Source organism: Aythya fuligula, chromosome 7 (assembly GCF_009819795.1).
Source record: "Aythya fuligula isolate bAytFul2 chromosome 7, bAytFul2.pri, whole genome shotgun sequence".
NCBI classification, from domain to species: domain Eukaryota; kingdom Metazoa; phylum Chordata; class Aves; order Anseriformes; family Anatidae; genus Aythya; species Aythya fuligula.
The window spans coordinates 28304893-28328933 of record NC_045565.1 but is presented as its reverse complement, the minus strand read 5'-3'; the positions used below and the strand labels follow the sequence as shown (position 1 = coordinate 28328933).

The window sequence follows — 24041 nt, the reverse complement described above, 5'->3', positions numbered from 1 at the left end:
GTTTTAAATCCATGACAAGACTTTACATCCTACCCCATTGTTAGCAAGATTCCTTAATTGCCTCCTTTAAAAGACTTTATCCAATCCTTTTGAAAGTTTAAATAAATTATATCCACTGGTTCTCCTTTATCCATTATTTGTTAACTATTTCAAAGAAATCTGTCAGGCTATAGAAATCGTGCTGATTTGTCCCCATCATATTATCCTCATCTAGGTCCTTTATAACTTGATCTTTAATCATTCTCTCAACCATTATTCTCTATACTACGGTGCCTCCCAGGTTTATAATTTCAGGGATTGCCTGTATCACCTTTTTAAAAGGAGGGGAACAATGTTGATCATCCCCCTATAAATTTTTTTTTTTTTTTTTTTTTTTTCAAATAATACACTGTCGACATTTGTTAGTTGTTCTGGTACCAGCCATAATAATCTACATTTATAACCCCTAGTATTGATTAGTGCACCTAGATGCATTTAGGGACAAATTTGCCAACTCTGAAACACTTGCAGCTGGCACAGATGCCAACAGCCCAATCTGCATCATTGCAGGCACATCCCCGTGGTACTCACTGACATCACTGGCTCTCTGAAGAAACGAACTCAACTAAACGTCTCAGTCCTGGCATTCAAGACCCATGCTAACACTGAATGGGTCAACCTCTTGTAACACTGAACTACGCCCTTCTCTAAGGATCTGCTGCAGGATCAGTCAGCAACAAAGATGGGGCTTGCAAAATTGAAAAGACAGAGGCTGGTGCAAGAATAAAGTTCACTTTTGCAAGAGAGGAAAGGAACAGCAAAACTACAACACTTTCCCAACAAAGATCGAAATTAGTTTCTTGATTTTTTTTTTAATAATAAGAATAAGCATATCCAGACCTTTGGTCAGACAATGAATAGGACAGCAAAATAAGGAAGTGAGATATGTATATTCATATTTTAGCTTTAAAATGCATGGGTCATTCAGACACTGTTTTGACAAGAGAGTGAAACCTAAAAACCTAGAGAGCTATTCTGCTCTTGAGTTTCCTCCAAACTCATATCACTGCCATACAGATCCAATTATCTATTACAAATTAATTCTTCTAGTTCTTCCAGCACATTTTTATCCCTTTGTCTCTGTCAGAACACTGCTGTCACTACTTGCAAAGAAATCCAATGGAGGAGGTATTTCCCCATTGCCTAGTGATGCAAACAAATAATCTAGCTTTTCTACACTCTCCTGCTCATCAAGCTGAACTGGGTTTGACAACTGGAATGTATTAATTAAACCCTTGCACATTTAAGGGGAAAAGAGTCACTCTGCCAAATAAAATGGGACAATAATGAGGATAGCATTGGAGCATCTCTACTGAAAAGTTGCCACATTTCTAGACATGTATTCATTCATCCACTCATCCCTCCCCCTCTCCCCCAGGATCACCAGTTTGGAATGAAGTTCAGAAACAAGTATAACAGCAAGCAGCAGAGATAAGTGGGTGCAGTACATAGTTTTTCATTTCTCTTACTAATGACATGAAGAATTGTTTCTTTTTAAAAGTACCCTATATTATTTTCTCCCACCATGCTTAAGAAGGTAAAGTGTAAGACATTTTGCCATGTAAGCACTCACATTCAAGGCCATTTTGACCTGCTCAGGAAAGGCAGAGATTTACCATTGCATATGGGATCTCAACAATCTTCTTTTGGGTTTTATAAATTGCTTCCACTGTGGAGTGCTCCTTGCTTTTGTACAGATGCATGCAACTGGAGAAAATATTTCAAAAGGTTGGTTTCCAACACAAATGGAACTTGGTGCAGGACAGGAGGAGAGAGAATACCCAGCTTTCCTTTTTCTCCTTTCTAACCTGTATATCAGGACACCAGGTTTGTTGTTTGCACCAGTAATAGCACTGCTAGTGGACAGTCATTTGGATTGATCAGTGCCATCACTAGATGGCTACAAAGAAGTCCTGTCACCACATCCTCTAAGAGCTTTGTGTGGCAGAGGTTTCTGAGGGTATTCTGAAAGGGAGAGTAACACACCAAACACCTGGAAACAACTAATTACTCGAGAAAGATTGTAGGCTTAATAAATAGGCCACACAGATCACATCTTTACCACCAACATGTTGAACCATTTATAAGAAAGTTTTGTAATTTTGCATAATTAAGTCTCTAAATAATGTAGATTTGAAGACTACAGAGCAACTGCATTTAAGGCTGATACTATTTTAATTACATAGAGAAGACATAATTTAGGAAGAACCCTTGCAGTTTATTACATTTACTTCTGTCAAATAACTTATAATTGTGTGCCAAGGTGCCTGAGAAAAGTTTTTTTTTTTTCTTTTTTTTTTTTTCTTTTTTGCCTTTTTTAAACAGCTTATGCCACTCGAAAAGGATTACTCCCTTTGTAAGTTGCTGTTTCAACTGAAGGGTACCAATTAATTAAGCCATTTACATAAAACTGTCTTGCATCAGCTACCTACAAAGATAAAGGCTGAAATCTACCTTCTAATTGAACAAATAAAGTTTTAAGAATAGGTATATGTTGGTTAATTATCTGTAATAATACAAATTAGGAAATTTAGCTGATAAAATGAACACGTCAGAAATTAAGAGTAAATTCTTATCATCCAAATTGAAAAAGAAATAGTCTATCAAAAAAAAACCCAAACATTCTTCTAATTTATCTTTCATTTATTGTCGCATTACATATTCTTGTATCATTTGATGTCTTGCCATATCACATGATGCAAAATGAGAGGTGGTGGAAAGTGTCTGTATTTCAAGGGATGTGCTCATTCCAATTAGATCTTTTTTTTTTTTTTTTTTTTTTTTTGGTTTGGAGGTGGACAGGAGAGAAAATAAAAACCTCCATTTGTCATAAACAGTCATTATATACACAGCGGGGAATGATAAATGACATCATTTAGCAAAACAACCTGGGGTACTTTAACACACACAATCAAAAGTAAACTGTATATTTATCTAACTAACTGTATGCAATTGATATCAGTTCACAGTACACTGATATATCAAGTAAAATAGAATGTGTGTGTCTTTTGTTGCAACAGTTTTAGCAGGAGCAACACAGCTCAGAGCAAAATCGTGGTCTCTCTAGCACTTAACTACAATCTGTATTTTTTTCCTCTATGCCTAACAGAGGAAATTGAACAAAAACTTCTATGTACAAAAACTCCACTTACGGCAGTGGAGAAATAGATCTATGCTGGAGATTTCCACTGCAGCTACAGCACCATAGACAGACGGACCCTATGAAAAATATTTTTTGTGTTCAACCTCTAGCACAGAAGGTGGTTTCTCATCCTCCACCTGTGTGGTGGTTCAGCTGATTAATGGTCTGACTGTGACAGCTGTTACACATGCAAAACTTGCACTGAAGCGAGTGGCGGGGTTTTTTGTCTGCATAATGACTCGAGGACACAATTCTGAGTCATATCACACGTTCTGAGTCAGGTCTCTTCCTTTCCTAATTATTGCATTCTTTGCTAATGGATGGGATACATTTTCTTCCAATATCTTCCAGCTAACTGTTCTTGCCACATATAAATCAAGCTTATAATAATAAATATTTAATCTAGACAGGTTTTATATTAAAACTTGCTGTATCTGTCTCATGGTGGAGATTTAGAACCTCAGAAACAACTGAGATTGTGCATTACACATGTTGTGCTTGCACGTACCAAACCAGATCCCTAAGACTTAGGAAAACATTTTTGTATGAGACTTGGGGTACTCAGTGGGAATACACATTTCCCACAAGGAGAAAACACTGGAGGCAGCTGTGAATGATAGCACCAAGCCTGGGAGAGGCCAAGTGGAATGGGCGTGTGCGTGTTGTGCGTGGAGGGTACTGGCTACGATAGTTATGGAAGAGAGCCCAGTGCTGTAACAGACAGAGAAGAGATGAGCTGCCAGCATCAACAGGTCACACGTCAGAAGAGCTTGTATATAATCAGTGAACAGGAACTGGTGACACCAAGCCACTGGCTTCATGTGAACTCTCATACTAAATCACTTTCAGGAGCTTTCAGGTACCTGTTGTAGTGATTTCTTCAGCTCCTGTCTAAATATAACACTAGGTAAACATGACAGGCAAAACAGGGTCTCTCCTGCCCTATTTTTATACATATTTCAAGGAAACACTGTGAAGAAAGGATATAACAATACTGCAGAGAGAACTGCACATCTAGAATCATTAGCCAAAATTAAATACCGTTAGAGATATACACAAGAATGCACACACACAAACCAAAGCATGGATACACAAATGTAAGTGCACAACAAACAATATTATTCATGAATGTACATAAAATTATTCATGGAAGTACACCACGGAGAAGAGAATGTGGCACTTCTTTCCAATCTTTACCACAAGTCTAAAACTATCAGTAAAATACAACTTGAAAAAAAACCCTAGAACAACACAATGGGAAAGTTTCCTTTCCTTTCCTTTCCTTTCCTTTCCTTTCCTTTCCTTTCCTTTCCTTTCCTTTCCTTTCCTTTCCTTTCCTTTCCTTTCCTTTCCTTTCCTTTCCTTTCCTTTCCTTTCCTTTCCTTTCCTTTCCTTTCCTTTCCTTTCCTTTCCTTTCCTTTCCTTTCCTTTCCTTTCCTTTCCTTTCCTTTCCTTTCCTTTCCTTTCCTTTCCTTTCCTTTCCTTTCCTAAAATTAAAAGGAAGTATCACCCCGATAGGTTTACTTATCCTTACAAATAACATGCAGGCTTTCTGCCTCTATGAGAGTGCACTGCCATCTATTAGAAAGCAACATCTTCGTATTATGTTCAGCGGGTAATGTATGATGAGGATAATCACTGCAATGATAACCCATATATGCATTGTATATGGCCACTTCATGACAATGGAAATAGATAACAAACAACACTTACCACATTACAAATAATATAACGCACACAGCACAATACTCCCACACTTCTCCACCCACCCTGCATCACAGTGACTGGTGCTCACATGATTAATAAACACAGTGTGGTTCACAAGAATATGTTTTTACTTGCACTGGGAAGCTTATCTTTCCTCTTTTGCCTACGGCTCTTTTTACTGTTCTCCACCTCTGATTCTAGAGAATGACACCACTTTGCAAAATGTTTAGGCATCTATGGATGATGCCATGCTGATGTGCATGCATCAAAAGTGAAATTTCTTCTGCCATTAACAGCAAGCGTTTTGTAAAAGAGACAATCCTTTTCTGAGGAATTACTCAAAGGGTAGATGATATATCTGTATTAAAAAAGGTCTACCCCCTTAGCAGAAAATCCAAAATGTTCTCCTTTGCAGGACTATATGCATTTTTCATCTCAAGATTGATTTGAAAAAGAGAAAAGAACTCTACTAAAGCTGCGTTCTTTACAGTCAAAATTTTACGTTTGTACCAAAAGTTATAACCATCGCTGCAATTCTGTGGGGCTGAATGGTGCATTTCTCTGAAGTCTATCTTGCAACTGGCCATACATAAAAAAATCAGTTTTAAGGAAATTTCCCTGTTTGTAGCTCACAGATCATTATCTAGATGCATCTCATTATCTAGATGCATCTATTGAGCTATAGGAAGGAGATTGTCTTATGTAAGAAAGATTATTAGCTCTGAATTGCACATCCTGTTGACTACTGCTGTTTTCTGTGATGCAACAGCCTTGGCATATATACTTGAAACTATGTCACCTGTCTCTCTTAGTAGATGTAATGTTAATGAAAGTTTTTGGGTTGATGTATCTGGAAGTTGGCTTCATTTGTATTCATGGAACAAACAGACAGTAGTTAAAAAGTCACCCCATTGCCTTTACATAAAAATGAGTTTGAGAAACAACTTCCAGAAATTAAATTATAATTCAGTTTCTACTTCTGTTTTGCCCCAGATGACTTAGACATTACCTCACTGGCAAGGATCAGAAAGAAACCACTGTTTCAACTTGCCAAGCTTGTGGCTAGCAGTGACATCCTCAGTCTGATCTTAAGTAACGATCCCTAAGTAAAAGGCTATACAACTAATTACTAATCCCTTGAGCTGTGTAGGCTATAGAGGGCACCATCATACACTATTTATTTATTTGGATGAAATTCCGTGTCAAAATATTTCAGACGGACTACAGTGACCTGGCAAGATGCTACAGGGATGGATGGTTTAGATATGCCACAGATCAGACAGATATTCTTAGCAAGTTTATGACTCTCAAAATGTTAAAACATATGAAGCTACATATCAAAAAGCAAAACATTCTGCAGATTTCCTGTTTTTTTTTTTTTTTTCTTTAAGAACAACATATGAAGAAACAATATTGCAAAGTCTTAATTTGTCATCAGCCAGCTTTATTCCTAATTATTCCTATATTTTATCCTCTACAGATGCCAAAGATAAAATAGAAACATAATTAAATGAAAAGCAACAAGGAGATGTCCTGAACCTAAATGTGTCTAAGATAACCTAGTTTTTGGAATCTAAACAAACCTCTCTTTAAACATTTCTTCTGCTGTGTGCCTCACTTGGAAGCATCTTCATTTCCACGTGAAAATCGCAAAATTGAATCCCTGACACCAATGTGACTGAGACCTCAAGAGCTTTTCTTCCTTAAAATGTACAATCATTTCTCACTAGCTGACACTAGCTGTTGACCTGTGTGATTTGTTATCTTCGACATAAAGTACACAAAAAGCTTTAGAAATTCCACATACAGGACCATCTGGTTAGTGTTACCCCATTTATTCCACTCTTTTTCCATGAAATGTTTGAACCAGAAGTATACGAAACACTAATAATAAGTAGAATGTTCAACAAATGTTAATGACTGACTATAACTTATCACATTTTTCATTCTAAATTCCTCATGGAAGCAATCCGTGTGTTTTTAGAAATCTTCACCATTAGAGAATTTTCTCACTGGCCTGATATTTTTCCTTTTCATAATACTTGGCTGTTATGTGTGTGCAGAAATCAAACATGGGGAGGTAAAATGGTATACATTTAACTTCTCCATCCCTCACACGTGCTTAAGTCCTGTGATAGGACTATGTCTCCATTGCTCAATGTGTTTAATAGGACAGATATGTGCTGGCTTTCCAGTGCATGGCAAACAATATTCTGTGCAAAGGTGCATAGGATCATTTTCTCAGGCTCAGACATAACAATGGGTGGGAATCCATTTCCTCATCCTACAAGTTTTCAAGAGTTCAAAAAATTTCCAAGCACAGATCAGCTTGCAAATCAATTGCTTTTATACAATAAAACACAGAAGAAATTAGCACACACTTATTCCTCTCCTGAAAAGGCAATAGCCCCTTAATTATCATACTCCCATGCTATTTAGACAGAAGACTCATGTTTCACACATCACCTGGATATTCTGTGTAGTAACTCTTCCTGGGACAGCACTTCAGTGTCTTTTGTTGCAATAACTCAATTCCAAATTAAAGTTACTTATAACAGAAGACATTTGGATCTGTCTGCCATAGCTCCCCGAGGCATAACCACATGACTATTTGGATGGATAAGAAATGAGCAATCAGATAGGATCCACAGGACTCAGGACTTCAGAGGAGTGAGAGCTGAAAACTGAACATATTGCCTCCCTAACCCAATGCTCTCACTGAACTGAAGGCCAGAGCATTTCCTGGCCACCTTGCTCCACTGCCATCATGGAACAGAAGTTTTGGGGCCCCAAGAAGGAGATTTCTTCTGCACAGGATCACCAAGGGTTTTCTTCTGTTTTTAATATTAGCCTTTGCTCTTGCAATTGTTTTATAAGTTGTAGGAACCTGGCATCCTCTGACTTGACATAAGAGCCAGAAAGGGAAACTAATGTGTCCCAAATTGGCTTACAGTTCTTGCAGCTATCAATTCCCTCTCAAGCTTTCAGTTCCCCTCCAGACTCCTCATTCCAGTGTGAAAAGACTAGTTGAAGCCCTTCTCAGAGAGTGATGCTGCCTGGCATATCAGCCAACACCTGGTGTACGATGGCTATTGCAGAGTAAGTGAGTTTTGCTCTTTGCAGAGCAAGCCTCGTTATAGCCTCCAACATATTGTTGGGCTTCCAGTAATTAGCTGAGTGAAAGATGGGCCTGGACCATACACAAAATGTATGGCTTTACAATACATTGAAAAAACGATATTTTACATCAACTTCCTTCCATTTACATGTGTAATAGAAATGTATACAAGATACATTCTGGAGAGAAATATACACTAGGACTCCATCCATGTTCACCATGCCAGTGAGCATTTTATAATCTATTTTCTTATTTGCAACAAAACAAGTGCTAAATTCCTGAGCCAGTTGTAACTCGTACTGAGTCTACGCATATAGCAAGAGTAAAGTAGGAACAGGATGATGCATGGCTTGAGAAAATTTTAAGAAATTGAATCTCCTTTCATATCATCTCAGGTTCATCCTTTCAAACGTTATTGTAAATTAAAGAGCTCTAGTGAATTTTGTCATGGGTGGGGGTTTGGTCTGAAGCAACAATACTATATTTGATTCAAGAATAATCTATTGCGACCTATAATAGCAGTATGCCAGCTTTTTTAAATTAACTGACCACAACTAGCAAACAGCTATTAACATGGTGACTGTGTGGGGGTACAAAGATATGCAGTCTCTGTGCTGCTGAACCACAAAGTATTTTTAAAAGGAAGAAAAAAAAAATAAAGAGGACAGCCTCCCCCTCCCCAACTGGTCACTAAGACAATGAACTTATTCAATCTTTACAATCCTTTGTGCTTCTTTATAGGAATATTCCACCAATTTCCAAAACTTATGGCTGGTGGTTGGCTTAATATGATTTATACACTAAACAAATAACAGTGTTCACAACAGGGCTAAACATTGTACTAAATCAGTGATTAGTACAACCTTGTATATCTGTCACATGTCAAAATCATCATACAGCTTTGCAATTGATTATAAAATCCTTTGTAAGTATGTACAGCAATAAGGCCACCCCTAACATCCAAACATCCAGGCGCTGCTTACTATTCACTGCTAAATTCATCCATTCAGTGGCATTGACACCAACCTTTTCTAATTTCTTATCCTAACAAACTGCAGATGCGTCTTTTGTGTTGGAGGCAGAAAGGAAAGACTTAAGGAATGACCTTCAAAATAGCAATATGGCTACAAGATGGCAATGGCCACATGAGCAGTAGCGCTGGCTGTGCTCTTCCCAAGAAGGATGGATGCACCAGTGCCCCCCAGGAGCCTCCAGTGGCACAGAGGACAGACGTAACAAGGTCAAGCTAAACCCTGGGTCTCCCACCCAGGACAGAATTATGCTGCTATTGCACTAACAAGCCAGTTCAGATCATCTGTTCTTGCCTTTGCATCAACAACAGATGGTTCATATAAGAATACAGTATATCCTCAACATGGCAAAAAGTTATGCTCTTTCAGATTTTGAGGAATATGGTTGCCTGAGGACAGATATGTGCTTTGCTATAAGACTGCCTGGTAGTAAACACCCTTTTAAAAAAGCCAGTAATTTTTTTCAGAAGCAAATAATGAAAACTGTACATCTGAGGACATAACAAAAACAGTGTTTTTAACAGACTGAGTAATCTGTAAAGCTGAATTTTAAATGATTATGACAAATCAACAATCCTATTCTTGTAATCATTAAAAAAATGCAAATGACAAATCCAATGACTGTTCTTTTCAAGCAGGAAAGTATACTTTTGTCCTATTTCTTTACAACAAAGAACAAGGAAATTCTTTTGACTCAGGCAATATAACATTTCACCTCAAAGGTAGATGGCAGGCTTAGAAAATTTCTAGTGATAATTCCTGAGTTTGAGAAAGTAACTGTGAGGAGTTGGTTATGATGGGGATGCATACAAAGCCATCGTTACAATGTGTCTCTTCCTTCTGCTTATTGAAAGAGCAGCTTTGGAAGAAGAATATTTTTGATACTATCGTTTTCTTTGCTCTTCACTTTGACCATTGTTACTCCTCTTTGCTGTGGTTTCCCTTTTTCTGTTATATAAACATAATCTACTTGCTTTTCTTTCAAAGCATTCTCAGCCTAATCCCCTCCCAACCCATTCTCATTCATTTATTCCAGAGGGAAGAGCTCCCACCTCCAGTCAGCCCCTGACAGTAGGCTCCATCACCCATTTGTTACCTTTTCAAGCAAGGATCTTTGTGCTTTCTCCCCTGCTGCCCCCATGCTTGGGTAGAGCTCCTTGTTCATGTCCGCAAAGCTGCCTCGTTATCCTCCTTCAAATCCCCTCAAGACTCCTCTTAACTCTGATGCCAGAAAAAAGGCTTGACAATGGCTGTGCTGCTGCAATACTGAGGCCTCCACCTATGCAGCCAACCTTCTTATTCACTCCTCGTGCCTCCCCATCTGCTTATATCCACCTGTTGTCTCCTGTCTTTGGATATAAAGGTTAGCACAGAAGAATGGCCTAAACAGGCATGAATTACTCTGCATTTGCAAAGAATGCATTTTCCTGTCAGCTGACATGAGGCAACTTGTTACCCTGAGAAAATATCTTTATATGTCTGAGCCATCTGGATGTAAATTCTCTGGAGGGGGCAACTTTTTGCTCTCTTTGTACATCGTCTGGTGCTCCTGATCCTAGCTTTTTCATAGCATAAAAACATTCCTTGATATATAATACAACACAATGTTTGCTCTTCTAGACGCCTATTTGTGTGTGTTTCCGTAGCTTGGAAGCCTGAGTACATGGACAGAAGACAGAAAGTTTACTAAACAGTTGAATGAAATATGGATCAGCCTCTCAGAGTATTGAACATATGGCCAGTATTTAAAGACGACTAACACCCAGACCAAATTCTGGTCTAATAAATATTTAGTAAGTTGGGTGATAGACATATACAGCTACAAACTACCTAGTTACCCATCCATTAATACAGCTACCACAACTGGGGGGTTAAAAAAGCTCAATTTAATAGCAACATTACCTCTCTGTTTTGGGCAGCTATTCCCACTGCCTCCTCTCCCATCTTGTATGATAAACAATACAGCAGTATTACCCAGTCTGACCAGATGCATGGACAGCATTAAAGCCTTTAGTTACTGGGGAATGCTCTTACAAAGATAAATTTTGTTTTATAACTGAAGTGGGGTTTTTGAGTCATGCTGGAAGAAGTAGGTTGGTACAATACAGGACGGGCAGAAAAATGCTATCTGGGTGGGAAAATCAAATCTCCAAATTGTTCAAAGTAGAGGAAACATATCTTTGATACAATCAATCACACCAGTTTGAAATCTGCCATTTAGTTAAAAATAATAATAATTCCACTCAAAAAATAAATATGCATGATTCAAAATCAAAACTCTCAGCCTTTACCTTTGTGTTTGTTTACTACCTAACAGTGATGCTTGAATTGGCCTTGCCTAAAAATCTCACTTAGGAAAGACTGGGATCAATTTCTTCCTTGCTTTAAAAAAACAAACAAACAAAAAACAAACAAACAAAGAGAGAGAGAGAAGAGAAGAGGAAAAAAAAAATAAGAGGAAAGAAGGGACAAAAATAAAAACAAAAACTTATACAAGTGGAAAAAATCCCACAGAGGCTGCAGGGTAATGTTTTTCATTAACCGAAACACACATTTTCAGAAGTAAAACTGCATGCTTTTTTTCTGGCAATAATTAGCAAATTATTGTAGATCATTTTTTTTTTTTTTTTAAATTACTCCCCAGATAATGACTTTGCTATTTCTTTACACCAATGAATATTGCTAACCTGTTTGTTTTTAAGAACAAAGGAAGAAGTCCAAAGCCCATTGCTGCAAGCCACATTTTCAATCCCTATTTTCTGCATAGTTTTGAACTATGAAAAAGAAAATCTTTTTCTAAAACTGAATATAGAAAAATTGGCATGACTGAAACAGTTTCAAACCTCAATCTTCAAATGAAAGTGCAAAATGAATTTGAAACTGAAAATGAAGAAACATTTGTTTTAGTAAACAGCAATTTGTACAGATAAGGTTATTTACACAAGAGCTCTACACATTTTTTCCATCTGCATTATTTGTCAAGATGAATCCAAAATCCAAGAAAAGTAAAATTGAATAAACAAGGGTATCTGTATATTTAAAAATCGATTTTTTTTTTTTTACTCCACCTAATACTAAATCAGCACAATGAAAATTGCCATTTTAAGGAAGTCTTACAAAGTTTGAATGAGCAAGTGTACTTCATTACAAAAGATTAAAGTTTCTTCTTCCCTACAGTGAATACAGGTAATTTCAGAAGCTGTGGCTTATAATTATTCACTGCTGAAAGGCTTTTAAAAGGTCCATATTGAAAACACTGACCCCCAGCTTCCCCTCAGAATGAATGGAGGCAAAAATTCTCATTTTGCTGGAATGCTGGTTGATAACTGTTAGGCAAAACATGCATTTCTTCATTACAGTGCGGTCTGCAGGTTCATTTAAATAACAATATCATCCAGCATAAAAGTCACAAAAGAATTATCTGGCAATTTCAATATGTTGAAATGTATTATTAGTGCTAACAATGGGCACCTTGAGTAAATAAATGAATGTCTTTTATTGGCAGCATTACTTCCGATTATTTAGCTTTATGGAATATCAAACTTTTTAATTCAACACCTTGGTCAAGAGTGCTTGCTTGTGTAACTTTTGAACTAGAAATGACATTTTAATATGTCTCTCCAATTTTCTCTTCTTTTCCCCACTGCTCCCAGGAAAGTACAAAAATATACTGCCCAAGCACAGGCAGCAGTATTTTGTCCTTTTGTGAGATATTTAAAGAGCTATCTTCGTACTGTCATTATTTTACTTGCAAAAATAACCCCCAAATCTGGAAATTAGTTTTTTTGTTTTGTTTTTTGCTAAAGATATCAACCCAGTATTTGTAAATGCCATTAACAGTATACAAAATGTATCAATAGTCTTTTCTGACCTAATCACACAGATCTCACAGCAAAATTTAACATTTTAGAGGCTTATTATAACAGGAATATCATATCTGTCTCAAGAGATCCCAACACAATCCATTACCATTAAGATACAAATTACAGCATGAGAGGTATACAGCCTCTGGGCTTGATACGGTGTCAAAAAACACATGATGACTGCAAGTGCTCTCTTAGAAAGTGTTCACAGTGCATGTCTTCAAATAGCTCCAGGAGGAGGAGCTGTGTTGGCTATCAGAGATCGCAGTGCACTTGGTTTTGCAGAGCAGCCAAAGTGCTTATGCAGTTTTCAGTGTGGAGACAGCCTGGTCCCTCACCTCCATACAAACAGGGCTCACCCACACTCTAGACTTTTTGCTCCACTGCTAGCCATCCAGTTGGAAGCCGTGTCATACCTAAACATGACACACTTTGGTGTGGTCCTCAACAATTTGGGATTTGCCTGTGATCATGAATGAGGGTGTAACACTGACTGAAGCTCTAGCACAGCTCATTGTTCTGGTGATGCTTTGAGGGCTTTGCAACAGATTTCCCTTATCTGTGTTTCAAACGTGCTGTCCCCCTCTGCCATGCCAGCCCTTTGCCTCTTCCCCTTTGCATGACATTTCTGCCCCTACAGCAGAGCTGATGCCACACAGAAGGGCTGGCTCAGTGCAAAGCTTGGCTTATATCACCTATGAAGTTAAGTGTGATTTAAGCCTTTACACTTAAATGACTGAAGCACACACCCTCACATTTGATTTTGTCAGGTCTGCTGTAGCGTTGGTAACCTAGGGCAGATGGATGTGATGGACAGCAAAGAGATGTTAATGACTTACACGCCAAGGCTGGATTCCCTGTAGTACATCTGTCAATATCCTACATCTATTGTGTTTGTTAGTCACTATTTCACATCCAATATATCTGCTTAAGAGTACACCCAAAAAGAAATTGCCTCACTTGGATGAGCCTAAAGAAAGAGAGTTTTTCTCAAATGACAATGAGCACAACCAAGTTGTACAGAAGGACTTGTGCAAACATATTTACATAATTAGCACAACGATAATTCTTGAAATGGGTGGAAACAGCTTGGATATGCTGAACCAGAGAAATTAAAACATGGATATACGAAAACGATCCTTTCTTTTGTACTCGTGTAGCAAGGATGTAGTTTGCTATTCAGAAAGATAAAATTTACTTATTTTCACACATCTGCAAGAGAAGAAAAATGCTGTTCTACCTAACAGTAGCTACACTGCTTCCATGACCATACATGGCAAGGTATCAAGATGAAACAATTGCAGTGTTTATAATGACTGCAAGATAGAAGTCAATCTTCTAATTAAGGCAGCATATTGAGATACAGGAAATCAAGGTTCAGCTCTGTGTTGCAATGCATCACTATATCACCTTTGGTAAGTTATAGTCTGTGCCTCCAGAGTGCATGACAGAGATAACACTGCTCCTTTCTCCTTCTTTGTCTTGACAACCGAGATTACTAACTCATCGGTGTAGAGGATTTCTCTTAATTTGTGTTTCTACAATGACTTGCACAACATGGCCCTAATTTAAGATGGAGACTCTATGCACCACTATACTTCTAAATAAAGTCTGGCCAGATTTTTTCAGTTCCACAGAGCCAAATTACAGCAATTCATTTAAACAAATTGAAGATGGGCTTGTATATGGAAAGATATAAAGGGACTGAACATGTGGTTAGTAAGGGGGAGTTTCTTGTGCCGTTAATCCAATTCTAGAGTGACTGCTGGGAATCTTTACTCAGTAAAGCCCTTAATTATGTAGAGTCTACACAGAACCGCTGAGGACAAAAACAATGATCAAGTGTCTTGGTTAAACTATCTTTGTTTTTATAATTGGTGCATTTCAAATGTCTAATAGAGGTCTCTAAACTCAGAACGAAAGGATCAGAAACACTATGTTGCAGGACAAGGAGTAATGGTTTTAAGATTAAAAAAAAAAAAAAAAGGCAAATTTAGATTAGATATTAGGAAGAAATTCTTTATTACAAGAGTGGTGAGGCTCTGCAACAGGCTGTCTGGAGAAGCTGTGGATGTGCTCAAGGCCAGGCTGGATGGGGCTTTGGGCAACCTGATCCAGAGGGAGGTGTCCTTCCCTGTGGAAGGGTGGTTGGAACTAGATGATCTTTAAGATCTCTTCCAACCCAAACCATTCTGTGATTCTAGGATTCTATGACTCTGTGTTGGTTTTATATGATAGGTTGATGCCATGAACATCTCGTATATAAAAAGGTATGGTCATCTGTGAAAGTATTTATAAATATTATATAAGTGCAGCAAGAAGTAAATAGCAGTGAATAGTAGTCTGTGATGTCTCCAATAAGTGATAATGGAAATCCAAAAAGCAATTTAGTACTTTCAAATGCTGGCACTAAATATGGCCAAGTAATGTGTTTCTACAGCTCTCATTCTACATGTGTGATCTCACCCTCAGGTCTATAGCCAAATATGAGAAAAGAAGTAAGGGAGAGCTGCAGAAACATGTGAGAAAGAAATCCCAAATAGCAGGCCATTCTCCTACCTCCATTGCTATGTGGCACAGAGACAATGTTAGCAATGGAAATTCTGCTGCAGGCAGCCAAAAACTTAAAGAGAAGAAGAACTGAAGCAGCAACAGACCTGCAAAGCTCAAGAAGTTCCTACAGACAGAATTACAGCCTATCCTAGGTTCTCTCCACAGGCAGGTTTGCTCTAGCGTGCCAACTCTTTTTTTCCTCTTTTTTTTTTTTTTTTCCTGTAAGCATAAAAAAATTGTTCATTGCTCCTGACTTCAGCATAATTTTCATCTAATGTGCAAACTGCCTGACAGTCCCACACTAGAGATCAGTATCATCCAAATATTGCACAGTGTCCTGATAAAGCATTAAAATAGTGCTCTGACCAGTTATTAATGGAAGCTTTCTCAGTTATTACAACCATCATGTCAAAACTCGAGCCAAAGGAATTTACGCAGGCTCTGTCCAAGGAATATGACACAGGAATGTAATACACATATGGCAAAGATTTAACGTATGTGATGACTGCTAGGCAAACGATGTTTTTATTGTCCAAGAAACAATGGCATATTCAAATCTGGTGTAAGTAAGGAGTGAATAATGATGTTAGATCCTTGCACCATGAGGGAAATACAGAAGAAAAATTTGTTGCAAATTCAGTGCGTCTGTGAACTAAGTAAAATGATTCAGAGGACAGGCAGACCATCAGGAGTCCAATTGCTCTGGGGAAGAGGGGGACTGGTATTTTTTTATTGCCAGCAATTTTCTAATGAGCTGCTGACAGTCACAGATGTTCTTACACCTCAAACGGCTGGGTGTTCTCAAAAATTCACCAAGTGGCCAAGCATCAAAATTTAGTTGGCTTTTACCTGTCTTTACAGATCTGACTACTGAGAGTCAGTCAATGGTTTACATTTTTGCTGTTAGTAGTTGCTAGCTAAATGAAAATATTTTCACACAGGAGTAATGGTAGCTAGCCTTTGCCTTGTTGTCTAGGTAAACACAGTAGCTTAAAACCAGAAAAAAAACACACATGGAATAACGAAGTGAATGACACCTTGTAAGCAGCAATAATAAAAGCAAGCAAATTTTCTACTTGGAAAGAGATATGCCATTTTTCACTTCACTCTTTAGAAGTATCATTAAAACATGCACAAAAAGACCAATCTTCCACAACCCTCTCCTTTTTTTGGTCACCAATAAAAGCCAATTAAAATGGATTTGTAACACCCAAGCCCAAAATTTGCCACAGTAGCAATGATACAAGGTTTAGGAAAAATAAAAAGAAAAACAAACAAACAAAAAAGGGGACCTGCTTTTAGATGATCACAACTACCAATTTCTTCAGGTTACAGGGATCCTCTGGTCTTTGTCTCTGATTGCAAATGAGAGTACTTACTGAGAAAGCTACTAGAACAAGATGTAAATGGATCTTTATAGACGCTGCTCTTGTTTGATTTCCTGAAACAAACTAGAGTAAATTCAGTATTCTCCTGGACTATACAAGAAGTCAATCTATACAAGTCTCAGAAATCAATTGGAGACTGTTTCCATTGCCTAGCAGTATCCTCTGATCTACATCTAAAATAACTGCCATACATCCTCTCTCAACAACTTCATGGTCTCAAAATACCTTAGCTATTTTCCCATGACAGGCTGCGTCATTGATAGAAAACAAAACCTGAACTTTTACATGGGACTTTTTAAAGGTTCTTTTATATAGCAACTATCAAAATCTTAAACATTTTTTTTTTCTCTCTGACCAATACTTCTGATTAACTTTTGCTATAAGAACAGTAGTTTACATTAACTGTTCCCTTTTGAATCTTCTCTCCCAAGTAATATATTCCTGAACTTGATAACATCGTCTGTATTGTTCTGTCTTTTTACAACCTTGTAAAATGTCTGGTATTCTAAAATGTGTCTATTTTTAAATGATATGTATTTGATAGTTTGACTCGTTTTTAATCATCTAATAAAGAAGTGATGTGCTGATAATGACAACAGAAGTACTTGAAGATGCCTTTCATTTACAGATTTTAAATTTAAGATCTCCCAACACTTTGTGAGAATTGTCATCTTCACATAAAAAAAAAAAAAGGAAAACAAATAGCAGAAAACTCTGCTATTTATATACTAAATTGAGAAAGAAGTCCAGTCAGATTACATATTCCAGTGCAGTGTTTCTTTACTAGATGGCACAATTAATGTCAGTTAATTCATATAGAAAAGTAAAACAAATTAACTACAAGCAGTACTTTAGAATAGGGGTTTGTACATGCTGCAGTCCTGGTAGCAATCCTTCTGATGACTTCTACTACATATTAGAAGTGCGTATTACGTTTATTTTTTGCAGATTGAACTACAATGGTCTGTCACACTGTGGTTCCTCCTGTATGGAAACTGCACCTTGTGTCCTTACACCAACAGGACTGTAATACACAGGGGCTATTGGCCCTGGACCACTGTTAAGATTGAGAGTCACCAGTAGTCATCTCATCTTATTAGGAGTTTATGACGTTTCACCCTTCAGGACCATAGGAAGTCCTACAGCAAATGCACACAAAATTTGTGTTTAATTTGTTAACAAGAAATGCAGTAAACATGAAAAAATAGGTGTAGCTTTTTGTGTGTCACCGACTCTTATCTCCAAACCACATTGTGGAACTCTCTAGGCTAAGACTGCACACATAACTTATCTGAATCATGGTTCCTCCTTCTCTTGTGCAGAAAGTATCTCTTCTGTGGTGTTGTGAGTAAAAAATCAACCTCTTTTAGGAGAGAATGCCTTGTTTGTTTTCCCCTGCCCAAACTCTCCCCACATTCTGGACAACTTTGTATTTTAAAAGATTGTGCTAAAACAACTGGCCTTTTGTTCTATCTCAGGGGACGTTTTACTGCTGCTGAATTCAAGTTTGTGTCAAGAAGCCAGAAAGAATGGGATTTCAAAAGCTGTTCCCATCCTATTGTGCTATGAAGCATCTTTTGAAAAGGAGCCAGCCTGTCACTCACTCTGTGCTGTTAGTACCTTCTCCCTTTCTAGGGAATCTCAATCCAAAATGGAGATAAGATGACAATAGAGAAGGTAAATCAGCCCAATATTCAAAGAGAAGGTTGCAGTCAGATGTAGCAACACGGAGTAGCTGTGATTTCGAAGTGAATTTGTACAGAACTCTCTGATATCAGCCAGCATCATTGTGTACATGTACGTTTTGCTATTCCTTTAGCATAGCTTGATAGATAGAGCAAACATCATGAAATACACTTTTGATTAAAAAACCCAAAAGCTTTTTTTTTTTTTTAAAAAAAAAATAAAACAAAACACAAAAAACCTCTAAGACATTCCTCACTCATGCCCCAATATAAAAATTTCTCTGTCTCTTTCTCTGTCACATAGTTCCTTCCTTTTTTCTCCACACCTCATAAAAAGTAAATCATCCTCTAAAAAGCCAAGTAAAATTTTAAAGCAATATTTTTTTTCTGGAGTCATGTAATGATTGGCTCTGTTCCAACTCATATGCAGGAAATCTAGATAGCATCTAAATGGCAATGGTGTTTTGTTGAAGAAAAGCTACTGTGTAGATCTAATGCGTTCTCTCCTAAATGAAGTAATTGGTTCAATTTTAGATGATCAAAAACTCTATTCTACCAAGATACGTAATATACAAAAATAAGGAAAAGTTTTGAAGAGTTGGATATCAGCATTTTCTCTACTGAAGCTCCATGAGCTCCTAACTCATAAGCACACATTTATTTAGTATTCCTAGCTTATGGTCTAGCATGAGTTCTGACCAAAGCAGTTTTTGGCCAACCTTCTGAGTGGGTAACAAAATTAGAAGTGATGATGGGGATGTGGAGAGAGAGTTCTGATGCATAATAAACTGAAGTGACTGAAGCTGGATCCTGCTGGACTCCTGGAGGTTATCGCCTTCACGGGAGAGGTGACTGAATGGGAAATGAATCTACTTTTTGAACAGCTGCAGTTTACAGCCCAGTATTATACTGTAAATTGAAACCAATGTCAGGTTACACTAATATAACAGATTATAAACAGTGGTGGAGGAACAAATGCACATCACATTCAGCTATCACTATGGTGGTTGTACTAACTCCCCAAAGAAAGGCAATATGTACAGCCATGAGTAGAAACCACTTCAGCCATACTGGCTTAATTTGCTGTTGAATGTGTCTATAAAACACAGATATAATGCATGAATAAACCTGGTTTCCTTTGTGAATTGAGATAGGACACTAGGTGGGGGAAGGAAAGGGATGACTATTTCAAAATAGAAAAGAATAATTGGAAGTTGAAAAAGGCTATAAAGTTATAACCAAATAAAGTTTTAAAATATGAAATAAATGAGCACATGCTCATGCCATCGCTACAAAAGTGGCATAGCCACTGTCCTCACTGCTTAAGTAGAAGTGATCCAGAAACATATAGATTGCAAATGGAGCAATGAGGCCTGCAGCAGAGATCCAGTCCAGAAATCAATTTAAAGCTTTGAGGAATAACTTCACGTCCTGCCCTTCAAGACCAGGTGTATTAGCAGTTTTTGAGGATGGATAGAATAGGCTAAATCAGACACACAAGTTTGTATTAACAGGCTTGGAGATGGGGTTGGTGAAGGGCAGGAATCATGTTTGGCATCTCAAAGATAACTAAGTCTAGACCTCCAGAAAACATTCGGCATCTACACGTGACATATAGGTGGAATTTGGGCACCTCTATTTCATATGGAGAAACATAGCTTTGGCAAGAGAGGTGGAAAGTAGTCCCTGCCCAGCCTTTCCTTAACTTGATTCCTATGTTTAATTGACATTTATGAATTTTACGCTTGGAAGGAGGCCCCTAAATAATAGGTGTGGCAAATTTCCTTTGCACGACTAAGACGTAAAAGTCCACTGTTAACTGGGGGGAAGTTTTCACTAGATAAAACCTTTTGAAAGCAGGGTGTCTGTAAAGCAGACCTAAACATACTGACATATATAAAATATTTTCCTAGTGGCATATTTCATGGATTCTAGCCTTACCAAAATTTTGAATTAATGGAAGCTTTGCCAATTATGAAGTGTCACTAGAAATGTTATAAAATTAGGACTAAACATAAGAAAAATTAAGACTTAAAGCTGAAACTATCCATGAAATCACAAGTGCCTGCTTTATTTAGGTTGTAGAACTGTATTTGCAATGATGTCAGAACCGTATAACTAGATGTTCAAAGAGTAAAGAACAAGTAATAACTACTTAAATGCTATGCAACAGCTTAAAAACACTACCATTAGTTAAAGAAATGGATTCTAGAACATTAAAACTGTCCATTAAATGAAAAAACTAATAACTGGTACCACTGAGTTGTGACACTTCTTAACCCATGTGTGAAAGTAGCAAATGAGATACTGGAAAAATCATTGGAAGCAGAATGCGATTTGTACTCAATATTATATAGCCAACTACTGTCTTGAAAACCACAGAAAGATAGATAATAATGATACGGTTCTTAAAATGGTTCTTTCCCATGAAGGAAAGGGAACTCTTGAAGCATGATTGAAACATACATTCTCAAACTGCCTACCTGGGTTATGGTATTGCCTCATAATGTTCCCTAATATATGTATCATACTAATACACAACCTAATGAGATGAAAGTCAATTCTTCTTCTTTAACCTTAATGCTCCTGAAGGATTAAACATTCTCACCCACACGGCAAGAGAGAGGGGATGGAAGGTGGTTCAAATATTTGCCCTGCTCTTTGCTACTGCTGTTTTCCTACAGTCAATTCACCTGATTTCATTGCCACTGTGTTTGTAGAAAATAGATCCCAAGCCCAGTCTATCTCACCAGTTCTTAAATTCTGAATTCAAATGTATACTTTAGTGAGAGACAGGCTGGAAAGAGCTTGGGACAAATCAAGCTCGAGTGGAAATGCTAAAACACCACTGACTTAAGAACCATCTCATGGCTGTTCATGAGATGCTTTTCATGGCTGTTGTCCCCTGATTGTATCTGCAGCACTTCAGAAGCAGAAGAACAGAACATGGCAGTAGAGTTTACACTGGACCTCTCAAGTTTGCTCTGCTTAGAAAAGATGAGAGCAGGACAGTCACTCTGGGCTAGGAACTCTGTAGCTGTGCAGCCACAAAACAGCAGTGTGGCTTCTTTCTCACTGGGACTCTACATACAACCTGAAGGTGGTTAGGAGACTGATGGACTCACTCACTGAAGGATCAGCTGCATCTACAAATTGCAGGGAACTAGCACGTTGTCTCCATGAGAATCTTTATTTTCCAGCATTGCTGTACTGGCTAGCAACAAGAAAGACAAAACTAAACCAAGTGCAGTCAACATTATTTTTCCAGCAAAACTTTCATAGTTAATGTAGCAGTAGTGACAGAAGCACACTATTGTTGACTCAGCTAATATCCTTCAGAGAAGTGAGGTGGCTATGCCAGGGATAACAGACCATTATGATGGTCTACGTTATGATGGATAACAGACCATGAAGCACCAGCATCAAATTTGGCACAGACCTTGATGTGGGTTTGTGTCAACTCCAAGGATTTACAACCTCTTCTGGAATAAAATATGGCAACAGATTCACCAAAGGTTCCCTATGAATGATATATGGTAGAAGGAAAATGGGAGCATGTAATATATCCTCATAGGGTGCTTCGGTGAAATGACAATACCGAAAGAGCTGCTGGAACAGACAAACGGCTTTGTTGAACTAAGACTGGAAAGTGGGTGACACCAGCTTAAGAAACAGACCTTTGACAAAGCAAGGGAAAATGTCAGCTTGACAATAAGGTAATAATTGGAAACCATTGCAAGCTCACTGTCTGTGTGTGGTTTTAAAAATGACCATCAATTTACTGGTCTGCTATAATATTTGTGTCATCATCTTCCATTGAGCCACTGAATTAATTCATATTTATTTTTGAATGACTCAGGGCAGCATGTTACACAGGCAGTAATAAGGCTTGAATTAGCACAAGGTTGTGCCATCAATGGCTTTTAAGCTACTATTACTACAACAAAACTAAAATCCTATTAAAAAGAGAGGATGTTCAGCGCCGGCTGCTACAGTTGAGTATTTACATACTAAATCTTTTTAATAAACACTTCAGAATGGTGAGAAAACATATATTAGCTTGAAATATGTAAGTACTGAGTCTAATACTGCTGAGCCGGCATTAGCTGTCATAATCAATGGGAATTGTTTACACAGATTCCATTCCTTCAGTTACGCAAACAGATCCTGCGTAAACCCTAGACTGAACACATCGGTGCATGGCCCCATTCCAGGCTGCTTGGAAGTGCAGACAGTTCTAGTCATGACAATATCTATCCCATGGACAGAGCTCACAAAGCCGGGATGAGGCAACTTGCATTGAAATTCCTCACTCAGCACATGTGACATGTGACACTGTGCAAGTCACTTCTGCTCAGAAAGAATTCTTTCCATTCTTGTAAAGACTATTTTTCCCCAATGGTCCTTTCAGAATTATGGAAGAAAATGAAAAGATGAGTATTCTTAATTACTCCTGTGGAAAGATCTTATAGGATCCAGTAACTGGGGTGGGAATTTGTTGGATTTTTACTTAGGATAGCAGAAAAGTTTTCTGCAATGGAAACTTAGAGGGTGATTCGGAGTCTTACGGAAAGAATACTCACTTTCACTAAATTTGAATAGAGCTGTGAGAAAAAAGCCTTCAGATCCGTGTTAACACCAGATTTTCTTTCTCAATTTTGCTAGTCCTTTGTAGAGAAGAAAAGTGTTTCTCCCAGTATGGTTATGTAAAAGGTGTATTCTTCTCATGTCCCATAAAATATCTTTTTATAATCTGTCTGTTCTTTATTAATATTAATGTAATGTATACATCCAGCTATTTCATAAACCTTGCCAGAATGGGACATCATGTTAGTACTCATAAAATTAAAGCTGACTTCATTACATTTTAGTTCAGGATAGTTATCAGAGGAACAGTGCCTGATTCAGAAGAAAGAAAACATCCTTTCTTCATACATTAGAATGCTATCAACTTATGATACCTAAATAAACTTTACTGGGGTGAAGAAGTTTACTATACACCCATAAAATGGACCCATTGCTGAATCTCCTAATGTTTGTTTGACATTTTACAGCTGATGGGAAAGGATACTAAAAGGCAATTATGTGGTTGAAATGGACTTTCATAGTTTACAGACAAATTTAAGATAAACATTCAAAGCAGACTCTGGATTTTGTATATGAAAATGCACCAGCTACCCATTTGAGCCATACTCTTATAAAATGTAGCGAGGGTAATATTGTCATGTTTAAATCACATTAACAGTACTGATTTCTTCATTTAGCTCATTTATGAAAAGAAAGGGGTCACACTAATTTGATCTCTTGTTTACCAAAGCTGTATAGCTCATTAACAGTGCTAGCAAATGACTATCATGGTGTGGCAGAAGTCAGTCTACCAGATTGAAATGGAGGACTGTCAAAGAGAAACGGAGTCACAAAGGCTGCATATTTCTCTATGATTTTCTATGACACTGGCATACAGCCTGCATTAAAGTTAACAAAACAAACTTCATTTTATAATTAAAAAAAAAAA

At 37.6% G+C, this 24041-nt stretch overlaps 1 protein-coding gene across 4 annotated transcripts in view; it reads right to left on the bottom strand.

Annotated features, from left to right (window-relative positions):
• VTI1A (vesicle transport through interaction with t-SNAREs 1A) overlaps positions 1-24041 on the bottom strand; it is a 270491-nt gene that overhangs the window by 49626 nt on the left and 196824 nt on the right. The gene's annotated exons all lie outside the window — the stretch shown is intronic.